Genomic DNA, 20403 nt, shown 5'->3' with positions numbered 1-20403 from the left:
GGCATTATTATTGTCTCGGATGAACGTTTAAAAGCCGCCGTTCATCCCTCTAGTGCACGGAGCTTTAGTGTTACCTCGGTCACTATACGGTAGTCTCCGTAAAAATGGCCTTTTACATTGCATGCTCTAGGGTACTGAAAATGCAGATGTTTAGACCCATGTCTTTACTGTTAATATCTCAAATTTTTCACGCCTAACGAATGCACATTCTCAAGTGCTTGGCGTGGTATCAGACTTTGATAAACGAGCTCTTTTGAGAGCGTACAGACGATCCCTTAAAGAACAAACCAAACGCAAGTAAGCAAAGTGGCAAAAACATTCAAACTATGCCGTGCCAAATGAAGTAAAAAATAACTTAATCATGTAAGATGTCGATAAAAAGCTGTGAGCGGTATTAGCAGAAAGAAAATGACCCGAGAAACCTACAGTGAAAAAAAAAGACCATTGGCTGTCTATCATGAGTTCTGCTTTTAAACTTCTCTTTTTTTCCTGTTTTGGAGCAAATACATTATTACTTGCACCATTTTACTGTTATTTTGCCAGCTGGGTCTTACTAAAATCGTGTCGAGTCACCACGCTAACATAACACCTTTGTTATTCGACCTCCGACAAATGCTTGCTGTGATTTGGACGCTGGCAGGCTGCCACATTTTTTTTTTGCCGAGTTGCACGAAAGTTGTTTCTTTCTGCCTAACTCCGATCGAGTGTGTCATTTTCATTTTGCTCGGAAAAGTGAGGAAGCAACCACTAAAAAAGCAACATTGCAAAAGCAAGAAAAAAATAACGCTCTCTCTCAACGGGGTTATTTGTCACTGTCAAATATAATTTCATTGCTCACAGCACTCAAAGTTACGAGGTGTTGTCAGTGAGAGTTAGACGCAAAGAGAGAATGAAAGGTCGTCGTTTACCAGCGAAGTTGGCTCCTCAGCTTTCACTAAGAACTTGACGGCTATTTTCGCTGGCATGCTGACACTTAAGAAAAAAAGTACAGAAAGACGAGATGTGATTGGTTTACGGAACATGATTCTCCGACGCGACATGACTTCCATCGGGCGTTTACGCATGGTACTAAAGTCCTGTCAAGAACGGCTGGCAGACATCAGAGGCAGTGATCAAACTTGTTTTCTTATGTGTTTGCGTCATTTACCTCTAACTCACCATAGATCGTAGTTCCCGCAAAACGGACTGACCTGGAGTTTCTTTTTCTTTCCTTCACCTATTGTTTACACTCACCGGGCCTGGCACTATATCCATCGATTCCTATTTAACCGAGGTGTGAAAGTGGCCAACTTGCGTAGCAACTAGGCACTTTTACACCTCATTGTTATCTTTATAAAGCCACAGCATGTAGTAGGAAAAGTATGGTCGGTTAAAACCTAATAAAAAATGTAAGGTCTGCTCCCACCCATCAAAGATCCATCCAAAACAACTGATACTGCGCCATCTCGCTAGATGACTCGGTTCTTTTTTTCGCAGTAATTTTTCGTATATACTTCATCCAAATGTGTAGCTCAAGCTGGAGTGGAATTCGATCATGACAGGCTTTTTAGTGGAGACCGGACTGGATAAGTGCCTGTGATAGACAGCCAGCAATTGATATATATTAAATGTGTTAGTGCATTTACTGACAGCAGAAAAGGAAGGTGTGCGTGTGAACAGTTTATGACAGTGTGAACTGCTGCAAGCAAACTGTGTATTGGCATGATATTTCAACTGGTTTCAGCGTGCTATTATGTTTTTTTTGGTATTTTTCATTTGGGTAACGTTCAGTATTGTTATTTTTTTTTCGCTGCAGAACTTATTGATAGGGAGTAGCCGAGGCAATACGGACCTCAACCTTTCCACAGCAAAATAGTTAGAACAGAACAGAACAGAAATTGTAACATATATTTACAAACTTACAACTATTCAACAGCAATTATATATTAATTTATCAAAACTCACTCACACGGTCTCTTGTGCATCAGCCTCAGTAAACTCGAACGCGCTGGTAGTATTGTTCTTCTTCGAAGTCGATGGGCTGAAGCCCCCACGCTTCCTCTAAAGCTTTCTGCAACTAGCGCAATAAAGTCAAAGAGCTCTTTTCACAGGTATTCTTGTGTCGGTGATGTTGGCAGTGGCAGGTTTGGTTGAAAACAAAAGAGCAGCATTGGCCGTGAGGTAAAATTCAAGGTGAAGGAAAATAAGGATAGGAAACAGAGTTAGTTCGCACTTTGGCTTCCTTGCAGTCCAATTTAGGCACCCGCCAGAAGCAAATGCAGGCTAGTGACTGGAAGTAAGAGATTGCAGACGGCTATCGTTACCGCAATCAACTGGTATAGGCGAAGCAAGGTACATTCTAAAAAATATTTAGTAAAAAGGGTGTCTTTTTGTCCCACAACAATAATCGTCTTCAGGCTTGCGCGCGCTTCCTTTCTTGAAAACTCGGCGGTGGCCACTTTCTTATCAAGAATGCAATGTAACCCTGATAATGGGCATTTAGAACATGACCGGAATATACCGGGCACGGGGCGATAGCGCAAGGGTGGAACGCAATATAAATGACGAATATTGTTGTGGGACAAAAAGACAGCCTTTTTACTCGCTCTTTTTTTAGAGTGCATAAGTAAACTTGTAACGTAACGTTCATTGAAGTCCATGTATCCAGGAGTTTGCGGCTCGTGGCCACTGTCGCCATCTAGATAATGAAGGGAGAACTAAAAGCTAACAAAAAAAAATTATGTACTCACAATCAGAAGCGGTATTGACGTCAGGAATTCGCTCTACTTAACCTGAAACTCAAACTTGTCCTAATTTCTGACCTTTTACGTGCCGTTTATTATATGCCATTTTATTTCGCGTCATATTTGTATATTTGTCTAAGTGAATGCGCAAAAAAGATAAATAAGAAATATGGAAGAAATATGGAAGAACTGTTTTATTAGCCAAATGATCTACCAGCAATAATGTAGCGAAAACTTCGCAGATGAAATTTTTACACAAATGTTTACGACCACAAGAGAACAAGAACACAATAAATCAAAAACTCACGTCACCTAATGTTGAAAAACCACTGAAGCGAGAGAGCAGCTTTTGAAATATTGTTTTGGCAACCGTAGAGTACAGCGTCTCGTTGCTTAGCGTGTCGCATTCACCGTCACCAAAGAAGGCACACTGGCCATGCAGCAGCGATGGCAGTCGGCAGTCATAGGAGTGGCAATCTACACATACTGTGAGCTAGTTCATCTCTGAAATGTCACGCCGAAGAATAGCGCATAAGCAAACGAATAACCTACGGTTTTTTCCATCTTTCAAACTCCCTCATCCCTATCCCCGGTGTAGGGCAGCATACCAGTCGCTCCAGACTGGTCAACATCCCTGCCTTTCCTTTCTTTCCTGTTCCTCCTCTTACGGAAGGTACGTACGAAACTACCATGCAAAGTGAGTGATGCTTCGTCGCCTCGGCAATGCAACAACTAAGCACAAGCACTGATAGCAGATTGACTGATATGCCTTCCACCCAATTTATGGCACTCGACCGAAAACTGAGGTTATCAACAATTCAGCCAGGTTTGGCGTAAACCCGAAAGTGAATTTATTGTTAACTTCGACATATATAAAATTATGACTATCTGAAAAAATATAAGGATTTTTTAGCTTTGGTTATTTGTGCCCTCCTGACCTAATCTGACCTCCTCCACCTCCTCACCAAAAATGCAGCAATGGCGTGATGGTTAGAGTATCAACCTGGCTTGCAAGAGCTCCAGGCTTCAAATCCTGGTGTCGCGCAGTTCCCTTCAGGATGAAAAAAATTGACAGATCCCACATACAGTGAGAATCGATGATATGCGAAGCACGAATGAGGAATATTCATATGTCACTTTAAAATCTGCACAGCGTTACGAGGTGGACGTAAATCATGCCGTACATAAAATCCACATCATGGTCATCATGTTTGGACATCTCATTTACCTTCGTTGTCTATTCACGTCACGTGTTACCAAATTCGGTATATGTGGAGCTAGCGAAACGGCAGTGAGCACGCTATTAGCGTAGCATGTAGTCATTTTTTACATAACACGCATATCATGATTATCATGTTTGGTTGTGTCATTTACCTTTGTTGTTCATTGACGTCATGTAATACCAAATTTAGTATATGTGAAGCTAGCGAAACGGCCGCGAGAACATCATGAGCGTGGCATGTAGTCATGTTTTTACATTACACGCATCTCATGATTATCATGTTTGCACCAGTCATATACCTTAGTCATACATTCTTGTCCTGTAATACCAAACTTGTATATGTGAAGCTATAGTGAAATGACCACGAGTGCATCATGAGCATGGCGTATAGTCATGACTTACATGACACGCATGTCATAATTTCCACGTAAGGATCAGCCGCTGATGTTCGCTATGCAGTGGTGTCATACTATATCAGTTTTGCAGTGTGTCATGTGAAGGAAACCACAAGAAGAGCAGCAAGAGAATGAAATGTAAATAATGACATTCACGGCATATATCTCGTAATTTTCCTAATATGATTAGTCAGTTATGCTCGTCATACAGACATGCTATTCCATACTAATTTTGGTATCGGTACCATTTTCGCAATGGCCAGGAGAGCTAGAAGTCTTAGACGGCTAGATAGATAGATAGATAGATAGATAGTTAGATAGATAGATAGATAGATAGATAGCTCAACACAGCCGAAATTCGCTAAGAAATGCTTCGCATTTAAAAGATTATTCCCGGAAGGATAGAATTTCATTAGAAGGCGTAGGGTGCGGCCTCACCGGTGACCACCACCTGTAACACGCTTTCTCACCAGAGAAGAATTGGCCACCTTGGCGCATTCTCTGGCCAACACCTTCTACATGAAAACGCCAATTAACTCTAGGCCTTAGTAAAAATAAAGCGGCGCATTTGGCGCCCCTATATGATAACCATTGAACCAGCGTACTCCTTCTTACACCTCACCCCAATACCGCGCGCATGCATGCGATGATTCTTTTCGCGGCGCCAAACGCAAGTTGTTGGCCCTTGTCCCCGACTTGCATTCATGCTGAGATCTGTAGAACAGGAGATTCGTAGAACAAGACATTCGTAGAACAAGAGAAGCTAAGCGAGTGTTTGAAACTGCCGCCACTAGCATCACCGTCCACGCCGTGTTCTTTGTCGGCAGATGGCAATGCAAGTCCACTTCCCTGCAAAAAGTCGCTCCTCTGAAAATGAGACGATGTCGTTTAGCATATTAGCAATGTTAGCGGGACATGCAGTGAAGTGCTCGAAGTGTGGTCGGATTCATCCACGAGTTCGATTTTCTTACGATTTCTACTGACGACGGTTGTTCTGGCCATTAATTTGTGGCGAGCCTCACCGCGGTGGTCTAGTGGCTAAGGTACTAGGCTGCTGACCCGCTGGTCGCGGGATCGAATCCCGGCTGCGGCGGCTGCATTCCCGATGGAGGCGGAAATGTTGTAGGTCCGTGTGCTCAGATTTGGCTGCACATTAAAGAACCCGAGGTGATCGAAATTTCGGGAGTCGTCCACTACGGCGCGTTTCTCGTAATCATGTGGTGGCTTTCGGACATTAAACCCCACATATAATCATCAATTTGTGGCGAAAAAATTTTATGTCGTCACTCGGTCATGCTGCACTGACGAAAGATTGGCTTATTTCATTTGGTCCTGAAAACTTCAGCAACCATTGCCCGTAAGCATTTCTGGTTGCAGGAAGAATAAAATTTTCGTATGCTTGATTTCTAGGCACACGAGAGAATGTGCCAAATATGTTAATATATTAAATAGTAGGTCGGTTTTAAGAATATTGAGAACACGTGGCGATTTTTCATTTATGTATCCTATCATAGAGCAAGATATTCATTTTTATACCCTTCCCCGAAATTTTGTAATTTTGTATTTGTTTATCCTAACTCACATACATACTAGGTGCGTAGTTAGGGGGTAGCACACTAGGCCCGTGCTGCCCCCCCCCTTCGGATATTTTTTCCGCCATGACAGAGAGAGGCATGAATGACCATTTTAACGGGGTGCTCCTCCAAAAATCAAGGAAGTGCCCCTTCCTCCGAATAAAAATCACATCATATCCACGGAGTGAATGAGTATGAGTTGGGCGAAGCGTCCGTCCATCCGTCTGTCCGTGCATGCGTTCGTCCATGCGTCCATGCGTTCGTGCATCCGTCCGTCCGATCGTGTGTCAGACAGACAGACAGACAGACAGACAGACAGACAGACAGACAGACAGACAGACAGACAGACAGACAGACAGACAGACAGACAGACAGACAGACAGACAGGCAGGCAGGCAGACAGGCAGGCAGGCAGGCAGGCAGGCAGGCAGAGAGACAGACGATGGACGGACCCGCCCCATGGATGATTCATGGTTTGCCAATTAAACCTTCCGAAGTTTCGCCCCACTCATCATCATTCACTCCGCGGATATGCTGTGAGGTGGTTACTACATAAATGCATACATACAGGTCACGGTGTAAGATATAAACGTTTATATATCTTAAACCATGATACAGGTGACGACCAAACCACGCCTTAAGAAGCTTCGTCCCTAAAATTTTCTGAATCCGGTCCTGGTACAAACGCACACATTCAACAACTTTTAGCTGCACTCCAGAGTACGTGGAGCATTTTGGAGACCAGAGTAAGCAGTGAAGAGTAATACCTAATTTGGCACAGAGTTGAATTGTACCGGACTCGACGAGAGAGGTTTTACGCGGCGCATTATGGAAATTGTGTTTGACACGACGGGGTGTTTCCCTGTGTGAAAATATTATTATACTCATACACGGGAGAACGTCCTGGGCAGCACTACAATGCGTGCATCACATATGCGGATGATTAGTGAAACATTCCCGTTTCTTCACGCGGGTGCGAGTTATATATGTGTGGGCGCACGTGTGTGCGTGTGTGTGTGTGCGTGTGCATGTGTGTGTATGTGTTCATGTGGGCGAGATTAGTGTGTTGGTAATCGCTCTTACTGTCGTCTACAAAGGTGACACGTCTTTGGGAAAAATTCTGGATGTACTGCTAAGACTTATTTCTACAGCAGTCTTATGTGTCTACAGCGAAACGCGTACGGCCATTGAGGGTTATAAAGCTTATCGCCGGGACAGCAAGGAGGAATTGGGTAGGCGAGGGTCTCCCACCTTCTTCCCTTCAAGGCCCCCTTCTCTATCGGATGCCAGTGAAACAGATGACGAGGTTGAAACATAGTTATTTTCCGCTTTCGTGGTGCGAAAAGAGTATATCCAAAACAAGGAGGCTTACACAACGGCGATCATGATGAGCTTTAAACAAGCTATATTTATCACAACGAATATGTGGAAAACATATCACTGTAGCGTCAAACTTAAAAAAAAAGAATAGGAGTATGGAAAGGAAAGAGAAACAAAATGACCAATTCTTTAGCAATGTCTTCAATAACTAGACCAATTTCGCTGTGTTTGCCACCATGCGCTCATACGACGGCTGCGTGATTTCGCAGGCGTAACATTATGGAAAGCTTTCCAGGTACAGCACAGACAAATTCAACAAAATATCAGCACTTACTATATCTCCGGCGCCGATTATATTGTGAAGCACCTAAACTAGAAGTGACAATTACGAAGCTGCGCTGTTGGGTGCTGAAAATAAATTTCTGCCGACACAGGTCGGGTGAGGCTTTCTCTCAAATGTGGTCTTTCTTTGGCCAGCTAGAAACTACAGATGATTTCTTTTTTAGCTGTAGGCGATGTAATACAGCTAGAAGACCCAAGTTAGAAAGTCGTTTACGTGTTATTGAAATGAATTTATACATTCCCATGATCTTTATCTTTTGGAGTATTTATTTGTGAGTTTGACAGTGCAAAAGGTTGCGTGGCGTTGCGGAATTATATGAGTGAAACCAAAACACTAACAAAGTAATCTACACCATTTTTCTTCTGTGTCGACATATCTCAGTGATCATCCAAATTTTATTCTAAAATTCGTTATGTTGTTATTCTGCTACCTCCATTGCTTTAATACTCCATACCACTTTATTCGACCACTAAATGTTTGCCTAATCTCCTACAGTGTGTATGAGCCAGAAGAGAAGGTGAACCAGAACCAGCACAAGGGCTAGTTTTGTCTACCTTCTGTTGGATAGCCCTTTTTTTTTTCGTGTGTGGTAATAACGATACGTTTAGCAAACGCCTACAAGCCTAAGAAGAAAACACTAGGGCTCATATCAAACAATGTAGGAGCAATTCGCAATATTATTAAATTGCTTATATCAGTATGTCATTTCGAATGACGCATACGTTGCAGTCATGCCTGGCAGGTAGGTTTATGGAATTTGGTATCACAACACCACAAATTTTCGCGCAGTCCCAAGACTGTACGCATTCTAGAAATTTGTATTGCAATTACGTGAATTTTAGTTACAGTAAGCTACGCTAGCTGTCTTTTGTTGGGAAGCCTTCCTTGTTTGAGGGTATACTGAAGCGTTGCATGCTTTTTTTTTCTGTAATGGATTCTCCGCAGTGGGCCTGTCAGTGACCCTTCCTAGGTCACTTATTTATCTACAGTTTGTTGCGGTCGATTCCACGGGATGCAACACACGGTGAACATCACTCCTTGTATGAGTCTCTTTGGGGAACGTTGTTTTCCTTCTTTCTCTCTCTCTCTCTCTCTCTCTCTCTCTCTCACACACACACACACACACACACACGCGCACGCACACACACACACACACGCGCACGCACACACACACACACACACACAAGCACGCACGCGCGCACACACACACACGCACGCACACACACACGCAAACACACGCACGCACGCACACACACACGCACACGCGAGCACGCACACACACACACACGCACACGCACGCGCGCGCACACACACACACACACACACAAAATGTGTTAAGGGATGCAATCCTATAGCTTCGACAGCTTCCCCAAGAATGTATGCATGGCGTCGTCACTTATATTTTTACAGACAACTTTCCGTGTAAACTATTTTTATGATGCCCATCACTAGGTTAATTTATTCAAATAATTTTCATAATTTCTGTCATTTTAGCCTGCGTTATAATGTAGTGGAAGCAAATGTTTTCGAAAGAGTTAAAACTCCCATAGCACTGGCTACTAAACTTACCTCATTCATGAAGGCGCTGTCTTGCAATTCCCATTAAGAACAATACAAGGGCGAAAAGAAAAGTGCAGTTCAGTTCACCTTGCTTTCTGCATAATCCTGAAGAACATAATTTTTTTATCCTGCCAATCGTCTTCAAGGTATTTAGCGTTCACGCGGAAGATAGCAACTTACGAACAGCTGGAGCAGCAAAATATATACCAATTTATTTTTCAGCTTGTTCACCTGTCAAAAGTTGCGATGGTGCATAAAGAGACAACGGGGAATAAGTGTGGCAGTATAGCGAGACTTGTGAAACCACTTAATTTCTCATATTTATCTTACGTGCAGTAGTGTTCACGTTTCTATTAATTAATCATGCATGCCACAACGATGCTGCAATACTTCCTTCCTCTTATTTTCTTTCGTTTGCTGAGGGCAACGTACGAACGAGCAGTGCACTTAACTAATGGTCAAGAGGCATCATATAACTTTCGCGCATCATCATCAATAACCACTTCGCTGACGTTTTTCTACTAAATGATACAAATTGATCTCGCGCCGTTAGTGCTAAAGCAGGGCAGCACAGCCGGGCGCTTTTTCTTAATTGCGAAACGAAATCAAGCCTCTCCTTGAAGGCACCTCGGAACCATTTTCGGCTTGGGCGTGTCAGGCTGCAAACTTGTATCCCTTTACTCGTTTTATAAATTGGGAAGGTCGTCGGGGCTACCAGGCACATTACTTTGCAAAGCTAGTTTTTTTTCTCCCATATGTTTGATATGCCATTGACTACAGAAGAAAGAGAAATTTGCTGAAGAACACATTGCATCTTTTGTCTTGAGCCCCGAGAATGGGCTTCATAGAGTGTAGGTCTGTTAGGTTGCAGTAAGGCACATTGGAGCAAACCAATGCGTGTTCAATTGTTTGCCTGTGTGAATAACTTTCCTGGTGTTTTTATAACCAAGTTGCAATGGGGCAAAAGGGATGTATGACGAATGACAAAGAGAAATTGACAATCAGTTTGTAATGCGTGCTGCAAGCACTGCTCACTCCCCGTCCAGTCCATTTTGCTGTTTGTTCTTTCCCCCTCCCGCTAAGCGCGAATGCATTAGCAAATCGTACCAACTAATCAAAGTTATAAATAATAATTGTTGGGGTATTAGACTGAGCAAACCTCAGACGCAGGTCACGTGTGGAAGTTCTGGAGCCAAATCAATGAGTGCAGAGAGAGGAGATGCGCCGGTTTTCTCCCAGTCTTATGTGGTCACACCCAACACTGGTTTCTCCCAGTCTTGGGTGTGACGCTTTTTCAGAGATATTGCTGAAGAGAAAGCGCCAGCGCTTTCTTCAGCAATATCTTTGAGCAAGCGTCACAAGATAGCGTGTCCAAAAATTCAGGTACGTCCCGTGATGCCAACTCCAGGCATTGTCCTCTAAGTTTGTAAATACTTTTTCTCGCTTGTTTTGCCTCAGTGCGAAGTACAGCAAACATGGTGCGGTCGTGGCCATGCATTCTTTTCATTTCGCACCAAAATATACCGCAAGCGCACCTAATTTTGACACCAGTTATGCCTGTGCGTACAACGAGAGCAAACACCTCTGATTCGGTTACGTCATGGCTGACAGCCAGCAATACTGCCAGCCAGACCCCTATTGAAGCCTTTCGTTGTACCTGAACCCCTGTCTCCAACCGAAGACGGCTGCTCTCTGAAATGGATGAATAATATGTCGGGCACTCCCTCATTTCTTGCTCTTTCCGCATCTCTTTCACTTCCTCTTTAATTCCAAGCCTACCAGTGAATGAAATAAGACGCATGGATTTTTTCAAAAGGTGGTTTCAAAGAGGCCAGGCACCATGACGAGTTGTCCTCTCAAAAGACTGAACGAGGTGTAATCTGAGCGAGTAATTACCACGCTTCCGTGCAGTCTGTTCTGAGAACTCGCGATCATCAAACGCCAGCTCAAGAAGTGCGCCTGCCTTAACAATCAACTGCTCCTCTAACGTACTATCATCTGAGGCTCGCACACTCGCTCGCTGGGAACGCGTAATGTGATTCCACGAGCTTAATTCATGCTCGAATTTGCCAGCGCGGCTTTCTTTGTCCGGTAAGAAAGCCCTTGCATGGAGCAGCTGGCTCGGCTCATTAACTTCTTCTAACATCGTTTTTTTTGTTGGCATTTGCACCGCAAGTTCCTTTCCTCGTACTCTTGATTAGCCCAATACCTTGTTCTTCCATCTACATCCTCCAGGAGCTATTTTCATGCGGCTTCAAAGAAGTGGGTGGCCTTTAGTCTGACTTCGGGGTACCTCGTTCTTTGTTAACGAGCGCCTAAACGGGGATATATTAAAGAGTTTTGTAATGTGGATACACTAGACTGTTCGGCGAGACACGTTAGTTTTTTTTATCATCAGGTAAAAATATTCATATGCTCCAACCAGCCTCATTTTCAAGCAGTGGGCCTATAATCTTGATCTTTGTGGACCCACATTCGGCTCGGGCTCAGATGCAGAGACGATGGTCCTAATCTGGCATGTAATTGATATGTTCTGCATAGGCGTACACACGGGGAGGAAACACGACCCTCCCATCTTCTTTGTCATCAAAGAGCGGCATCCAGTCAGCCTCATATCTTTACTCAGTCGGATCTCTCCTTTCGTTGCATCATGAGCAGAGTATTAGTAATACACGTTTTCTACCATAATGACGGCCGAGGTCCATTGTACATTTTATGAGCTGTTTTTATCTGACCTTTACTCCCATGAATCGGGGATGAAATGCACACTGTTGTGAGCATCGTTTTCTTAAGGAATTGCGAGGCTTGTTTTTTTTTTAATACGACGCATTTCTTAGCGAACTTCGGTGACTTTGAGGGTATCTATCTATCTATCTATCTATCTATCTATCTATCTATCTATCTATCTATCTATCTATCTATCTATCTATCTATCTATCTATCTATCTATCTATCTATCTATCTATCTATCTATCTATCTATCTATCTATCTATCTATCTATCTATCTATCTATCTATCTATCTATCTATCTGTCTGTCTGTCTGTCTGTCTGTCTGTCTGTCTGTCTGTCTGTCTGTCTGTCTGTCTGTCTGTCTGTCTGTCTGTCTGTCTGTCTGTCTGTCTGTCTAACCGCCAACGACGTTTAACTCTCCTGGCCGTTTCGATAATGGTAACGATACCAAACTTGCTATGGCATAACAAGATTGTATAAAAAACATAATTGACTAGTCATAACATGGAAATCATGGCACGGATGTCATGAATGTCATGGTTTACAATTCATGGCCCTGCAGCTCTTGCGGTGGTTTCATTCACATGGCATGTTGCAAAACTGGTATGGTATGGCATGATTGCATGGCGAACACAAGCGACAGACTCTAAGATGAAAATCATGACATGCATGTCATGTAACAACATGACTGCATGCCAAGCTCATGATGCACTCGCGGCTGTTTCGCTGGCGTCACACACACAAAATTTGGTATTACGGTTCGTGAATGGATGGCAAAAGTATGTGACTGATGCAAACATGATAGTCGAGAGATGCGTATCATGTACCAACATGACAACATGCTACACTGATGATGCGCTCACGGCCGTTTTGCTAGCTTCGCATGTACCAGACTCGGTATTACGCGACGCTAACGGACGACATAGGTAAATGACACATACAAACATGATAATCACTACATGTGTGTCGTGTAACAACATGACTACATGCCACACTCATGATGCGCTCGCGGCCGTTTCGCTAGCTTCACATATGCCAAATTTGGTATTACGTGACGTCAATGGAGGATGAAGGTATCGACTGGTGCAAACATGATAATCATGAGATGCGTGTCATGCGAAAACATCACTACATGCCACAGTTAAGGCACCAATCATTAGGACGTGACGCGGTGCGCGTGCTCGCCGACGTTTATTTTGAAGCGGCATGCCGGCGTTGCGACGTGAGGCGCCTATCCTGCCGTGTATTCGGAGGCGCGCGCCGCGCTGCGTTGTTTTGACGCATGCGCGTTTCAGCGCGTCCGGCGTCCCTCCGTCACGAAAAGAGGAAGACGCAGAGTTGTCTGGGTAACGCATCGGCGCGAAATTCAGCATGTCGCATTTCACACTGGTCGCCGTCGAGCCGCGCCTACGGACGCTGGTCGTACCGGTCGCGCCTGGTTACACATATTGCATACAGGTCAACATCGCTTGAAGCTTTGGATAACAGACTCAACATTGCTACCTAAGTCTGATAGGGCTTCTCAGAGAGTATCAAATATTGTCTACAGTTATTCCGTAATAAACTCGTGAGTGAGAGAGTAAAAGGAGAAGAAAACACTGCTCTCCTTAAAGACAAGCCTTGCTCTCTATAAATATGGAAGCTAACTAACGCTTTCGACAAATGCGGATTTCGTGCCTGAAAGCCAAGACTCTCAGAGGCTGTTTGTTTCCGTGGGGTAGGTGTACACATGGGAAAGCCACCAACGAGACAGTGAAGGAGGTTGTTAGTGGAAACCAATTGAAGACGGAGAATGCTAGTGAAATTGAATGAGTGCTCTGTAACTTGTGAGAATATAGGATTTAGAACGACAAAAAGTGGATGGAGTCTGAAAAATATTCCTCGTGAGAAGGTATTGTAAACAATGAGAACATGCATACAGCAGAATAAAGTGAAACCAGACTTGATTCTTCTAGCAGCTTTGTTTGCATGCTTTTTTAGCTACGAAGAAAAGCGCTTCGGAACATGACGAGGGGTATCGACAGAATTCTTTTTTTAGGGGGGAGAGAGTGGGGAGGGGAGCTTTTTAGTTATCGTGGGAGCCGGACAGTCAGATGTGGTTGGGTGTCATTTTTCGCTTTATATGTCAGGGTGAAAAATTTGGCGGTGGCATGGGGCCGATGTGCTACGCCAGTGCTCGCACCGAACCAATTTAGAAGACGTGAGATACTAGCTATTGTAGCAATTTGTGATATATCCTGGTGCCAACCACCTAACTCGGCTTATTGCCCATCGCATGAATGAAACATCATGAAAGTTTAGCAGGCTATAGTTTTATATGTCTGTGGCCATTTAATACCCGAATTCTTACGTCGTCTTATGTTGCACGTGGAGAAGTATACCTCCAGTCAGCCAACCTGCTTTCACCCCCTTGTGGGCGGAATCACAAATTTCAGTAAGGCTATTCAGGTGCCGCAACTCTGTGAGTAAGTAATGATGTACTTTGCGAATGCGTGAGACCTTGATGCTACTACGGACATGCGAAGAATACTTAAATTTCGCAAAACTTTCGCTTAGAAGGCCTCCTTTAGCGCTGGATCAGAGACGGAGCGTAAAAAAAGACAGAACAAGCGAACTTTGCTATATGCGCCTCGTTACGCGGTGCCTACCATGCCTAAATAATTGTTAGCGATGCTGCAGCCTCATAGCCACTTAGGCACAATAGTGTGTTCTGATAGAGAGCTTGGCAGATTCTACGGAAGGCGTAGTTGAGGAACCTGTCATTAAGACGATCGTCAAAGCAAATCTAAGCGTCGAGCAGCTTTCGAAACTGGCTGCACATTACACCTGATCGCTTCACTACACATTACTCATCTCACCATATCTAATCCACATTGATGATTAGTGTTCCCAATGGTCAACAAGGTGAACATAGGACATTTAAAAACTGGCATTTGTTGTCGAGAGCACAGGCTAAAACAGAGATAAATTGAACGAGCACTAATATAAATGAAGAGTCTATAAAGTTTAGACATAACGGATGCCCTGCCACTTGATATGTTGATAGACCAGTCATGAATGGAAAATCATGCGAACAAATAGAAAAACAACATTGGCCAAATTCTTCATCTGTGAGGCCTAAGTTAGATCCAAGCAAGAAAGATAAAAAAAATTGGCAGTTTCCACATACAGTGGGAATTGATGATATGCGAAGCACGAATGATAATTGTTGATATGTCACTTTAAAATCGGAACAACGTTAGGAGATGGAGGTAAATGATGCCGTACATGACTTCCGTGTCATGATTATCATGCTTGGATGAGTCGTTTACCGTCGTAATCTATTCATGTCCCGTGATACCAAATTTAGTATATGCGGAGCTAGCGAAATGGCCGCGTGCACGCTACGAGCGTCGTACGTTGTCATGTTCTTACATGGCACGCGTGTCATCATTATCATGTTTGTACCAGTCATATATTTCGTCATTGACGTCACGTAACACCAAATTTGCTATATGTGGGGCTAGGAAAACGGTCACGAGCGCATCATGAAGGGCCTGATATACTCCAGTGTAGCGTTGACACGCTAGCATGGTGGGCACAGCAACGCTACGTTAGCAAAACGCTAGCACTCTACAGTCTGACGCCAGGCGCGACCAGCGTCCGTCGGCGTGGCCCGACGGCAACCGGCGAGAAATGCGACATGCTGCATTTCGCGCCGATGTGTTACCCAGAAAACACTGACTCTTCCTCTTTTTGTGACGGAGGGACGCCGGACGTGCTAAAACGCGCATGCGACAAAGCAACGCATCGCGGCGTGGGCCTGCGAGTGTATGGCAGGACCAACGTCTGTCGTGGCAACGCCGGCATGACGCGACAAAATGAACGCTGGTGAGCACGCGCACCCAGCCACGTCGAAATGTATTGGCACCTTGATTGTGGCATGTAGTCATGTCCTCGCATGACACGCATCTCATGATTATCATGTTAGCGCCAGTCACATACCTTCGTCATCCATTGGCGACACGGAATAGCAAAGTTGCCATATGCGAAGCTAGTGGAACGGCCGCGAGCGCATCATGAGTGTGGCATGCAGTCATGTTGTTACATGACACGCATGTCGTGATTATCATGTTTGAAAGTGTCATTTACCTATGTCATATGTTTGCTTCATGTAATACCGAGTTTGGTACATGTGAAGCTAGTGAAATGGCTGCGAGCGTATCATGAGTGTAGCATGTAGTCATGTTGCTACATCATACGCATCTCATGTTTATCATTTTTGCACCAGTATCATACCTTCGTCATCCATTCACGTCCCATAATACCAAATTTGGTATAAGTGAAACTAGCAAAATGGCCGCCAGCGCATCATGAGCGTGACATGCAGTCATGTTGTTACATGACATGCATCTCATGATTATCATGTTCGCACCAGTCACATACCTTCGTCATCCATTCACGTACTGTAATACCGAATTTGGTATATGGGACGCTAGCGAAACGGCCACAAGTGCATCATGAGCGTGACGTGTACTCATGTAACTACATGGTACGCATGTCTTGATTTTCATGTCGTGGTCTGTCGCTTGTACTCGCCATGCAACCATGCCATACTATACCAGTTTTACAGCATGCTATGTGAACGAAACCACCGCTAGAGCTGCAGGACCATGAACTGTAAATCATCACTATAATAATATACATGTCATAATTTTTGTGTTATGACTTGTCAAATGTGTTCTTCATACCGTCATGCTATGTCATACCAAGTTTGGTATAGATATCATTATCGAAATGGCCAGAAGAGCTAAATGTCGCAGGCGACTTGATAGATAGATAAATAGATAGATAGATAGATAGATAGATAGATAGATAGATAGATAGATAGATAAATAGATAGATGACGCAACTTCTCAACTGTAAATCTTACTACTGTGTCTCAGCGTGAGCTATGCTAGGTGAACGAAAGGTAACTCCAGTAAAACTGAAATAGTGTTTACGAGAAAGAAATGTCGTAGTTGAATGAGGAGCAACGATATGTCATGCCCAAGTACTCTGATTAAAGGGAATGCGTCGGTCACGTGTTGTATAGCGTGGTGGTGTTTCCTACAGCTTCCATAGAAATTTTTATGAGCTGTGTGAAATAGAGAGATTGAGATAAGAACGATACTCCAACAAGAGCTGTGTGTCAGCACATCTTTATAATTACGAAGACGAGGATTTGAAGGTATCTGGGCGTAGTATTTTAGAAACTCTGACTCGAGCATCTCTGTCAACGTGCTTGTTTTAACGTGTTTTGAAAGTGCAAAATCAAGGTATCGCACACCATTGTATCGTGATATCGCATTGAGCTCTTGTGTACATGTAGGCCAACATTGTCATGTATATTAGAGCAAATGTCTTCACTGCAACGTAGTGATTTTGGTCGTGATACATAGGTGTGCCGAAGTGTATGTGCACCGTTACTGGAATGTTATGAGCGTTTGTGTTCTGTACATACTGTAAATAATTTTTTCTAAACACCTAATTACGCAAGACGTATCACTTTTTTAGTAAGTGTGCTCGAGGTATGTCCATGAGCATGAGTAGTGGGAGTAATTACCAAGCGGGCCACGCGGGAGCATGACTTAGTGAATCACTGCAGTAATTTCTGGTGGCAGAAGCCCCACCAAATGTAATGACAGTGATGTCAGTCATCTAATGATATTCGTAATGAACTAAGACGCACCCTGTGCACTTCCTTTGAGTTATCTCAGTTTTTCGTCTGCTTTCCCGTACACGGCTTCCTTCACGAGGTGGCCTGTGTTTAGAAAAAGTTTATTCTATCATGGGACGCAACAAATCTAAGGGACGGGCGTCTGTACAACAAGCACAATAACAAACAAATGACAAAGCACAACGTACTTTACACATTAAAATAAAAGTGTCCAAGTCCGTAGGGTGACCATAGTCCATGGTACTAATAACTACATACATTACATATATACTCTAATTGACGTAGTGAAGAAACAGTTACCTCCATTTCCTTTTGCCCGATCTTGGTGGCATGTGGGTGTCTTAGATACAAGTCAGGATAAAGTATTCTTGAAGTGTTGAAGAATAACATAAAGAAACAAACGTTGACAAGTACAGCAAAGTAATTTCTAGTACAAAACTAATCTATTTCTTATCCTATTAGTTCCTAGTCAAAAGAATTAGTTCCTCTAGTGAAATAAGCTTTAGTGCAACAAAACATAAAGAAAAACAGTATAATTATTCTGAAGAAACAAAATCGAAAAAAAAAGAAAACGGGGTTGCGAAAAAGACCTGACAGAAAATGAACCAGCTATAATTCATCAGAGTAATGGACGATGGGAAGCTCGCGAAATAGGTTGGGATTATGCTGAATGACAGTGTTATTGGGGAGATAGTTCCAAAGCCGTATGACGCGCGGGAAGTATTAGTTGTTAAATGTATTTGTGTTGCCGTAGTTGGGGAGTACTTGAAGCCATTGTGTAGTCCGTGCGATAAGTGAGAAGGATGTTGTAATTTGGGTAGCGGTGGATGACTGGGTTTGGCATATTTATGAAAGATAGACAAAACGGCGATATAACGACGTATTGTTAGTAAACGGAGTGATATTTCGAGCTTTCGCTGCGTTACACTAGACAAGATGTTATGTTTCGCATGATAAAACGACATGCCCTGCTCTGAATAGCTTCTAACTTCTGTATTAAGTTTTTTTGATGAGGTGACCAAATAGAAGATGCGTACTCTAACTGGGGTAAGACAAATGCTTGGTTGGCTTGCTTACGTACTAACGAAGTAGCGGATCGTAGGTTGCGATAAAGGTACCCCAATGATCTGGAAGCATTAGAAGAAACGGTTGTTACATGATCAACCCAAGAAAGATTTTGTGTCAGGTAAATACCTAGATATATGATGTGGTTCTAGCCAATGTGTTGGTGCTGACGTTGTAAGGGAAGGGCACATGACCTGATTATCGGGTAAATTATATAATTTTAAGCTTTCAGATGTTAAGAGTAATCCAGCCATGTTTTACACAAGTTGGTAATGAGATCAAGGTAACTTTGGAGGGATTGGTACTCATCAGTACTCTTTATGAAACAAGAAACAATGCAGTCGTCAGTTATATGCGTATACAAGAATATATGTTATTCGGCATGTCCTTTATGATAATCTGATAATAGTAGGGGACCGAAAATGATATCTTAAGGCACCCCTGATATGATGTCAGAGGAAGGAGAAAAATAAATATTAACAACGGTAAGCTACTGGTGGTTACAAAGAAAGTTACGAACCCATGACAAGGTTAGCAAATATAAACTAGGCGCTGAAAGTTTTACTATTATTCAGCAATGTGCCAGCAATCGAATGCTCCAGAAAAGTCTAGGAAGATGCGATCTCTTTGTAAGTTGATATTCACGTTGATGTCAACAGTGATTTCAAATAAATGTGGCTAACAGGAGAAGCCTCTTCAAAATCCATGCTGGTTTGAGAAAAAGAAATTATTTGATTCTACACTCTAAAAAAAGAGCGAGTAAAAAGGGTGTCTTTTTGTCCTACAACAATAATCGTCATCTATATTGCGTTCCATCCTTGCGCTATCGCCCCGCACCTGGTACATTCCGGTCACGATCGACATGCCCATTATCAGGGTTACATTGCATTCTTGATAGAAAAGTGGCCAGCGCCGAGTTTTCAAGAAAGGAAGCGCACGCAAGCCTAATGACGATTATTGTTGTTGGACAAAAAGACACCCTTTTTACTCGATATTTTTTTAGAGTGTAGGCGATTGTAGATATATGATGCGACAATAGGTTCGAGCACTTGGCCGGAAATGCATGCTAGTAAGATGGGGAGATAATTTCAAACGACTGTTTGTTACAACTCTTGAAAGCAGGTACTACCTTTCCTACTTTCCCACCAGTGGGGAGTTTCTCGTTGATAATGACTGTTTTTAATGTGAAATAAGTTGACGTGGGAAACAGAAATTGTATTTTTTAGTATGTACATTGCCATTAGGTGTATCATGTAGTGGTGGTAGTTAAAGGTGTCACGTAATGGTAGTCAGTGTCATGGACGCAAGCAACGCTAGAATCATATTTTTAGTAAAAACAGATGTGAAAAATGAGCTCAATGCTATGGAAGTGTCATAATGATAATTGATATGTGGGGTTTAACGTCATAAAAACCCCCACATGATTATGGAAGACGCCATAGTGAAGGACTCCAGAAACTTTGACCACCTGGGGTTCATTAACGTGCACCCAAATCTGAGCACACGGGCCGACAACATTTCGGCCTCCATCGGAAATGCAGCCGCCGTAGCCTGGATTAGATCCCGTGACCTACGGGTCAGCAGCCGAGTACCTTAGCCAGTAGATCACCGCGGCGGGGGTCAGGGGAGAGTGAGCATCCGAAAATGGGGTGTTGTTAGCATCATGTATCGAAATATGGTTGCTCGGGCCACGTTGAGCTATTGCTTTGCAGAATTCACGAGGATTACTTTTTTAGTAGTGCGGTAAGATCTTCAGAGTAAAAAAAAAAAA

Source organism: Rhipicephalus microplus, chromosome 1 (genome assembly GCF_043290135.1).
Source record: "Rhipicephalus microplus isolate Deutch F79 chromosome 1, USDA_Rmic, whole genome shotgun sequence".
NCBI classification, from domain to species: Eukaryota; Metazoa; Arthropoda; class Arachnida; order Ixodida; family Ixodidae; genus Rhipicephalus; species Rhipicephalus microplus.
Note: the sequence above shows the minus strand (reverse complement) of the source record.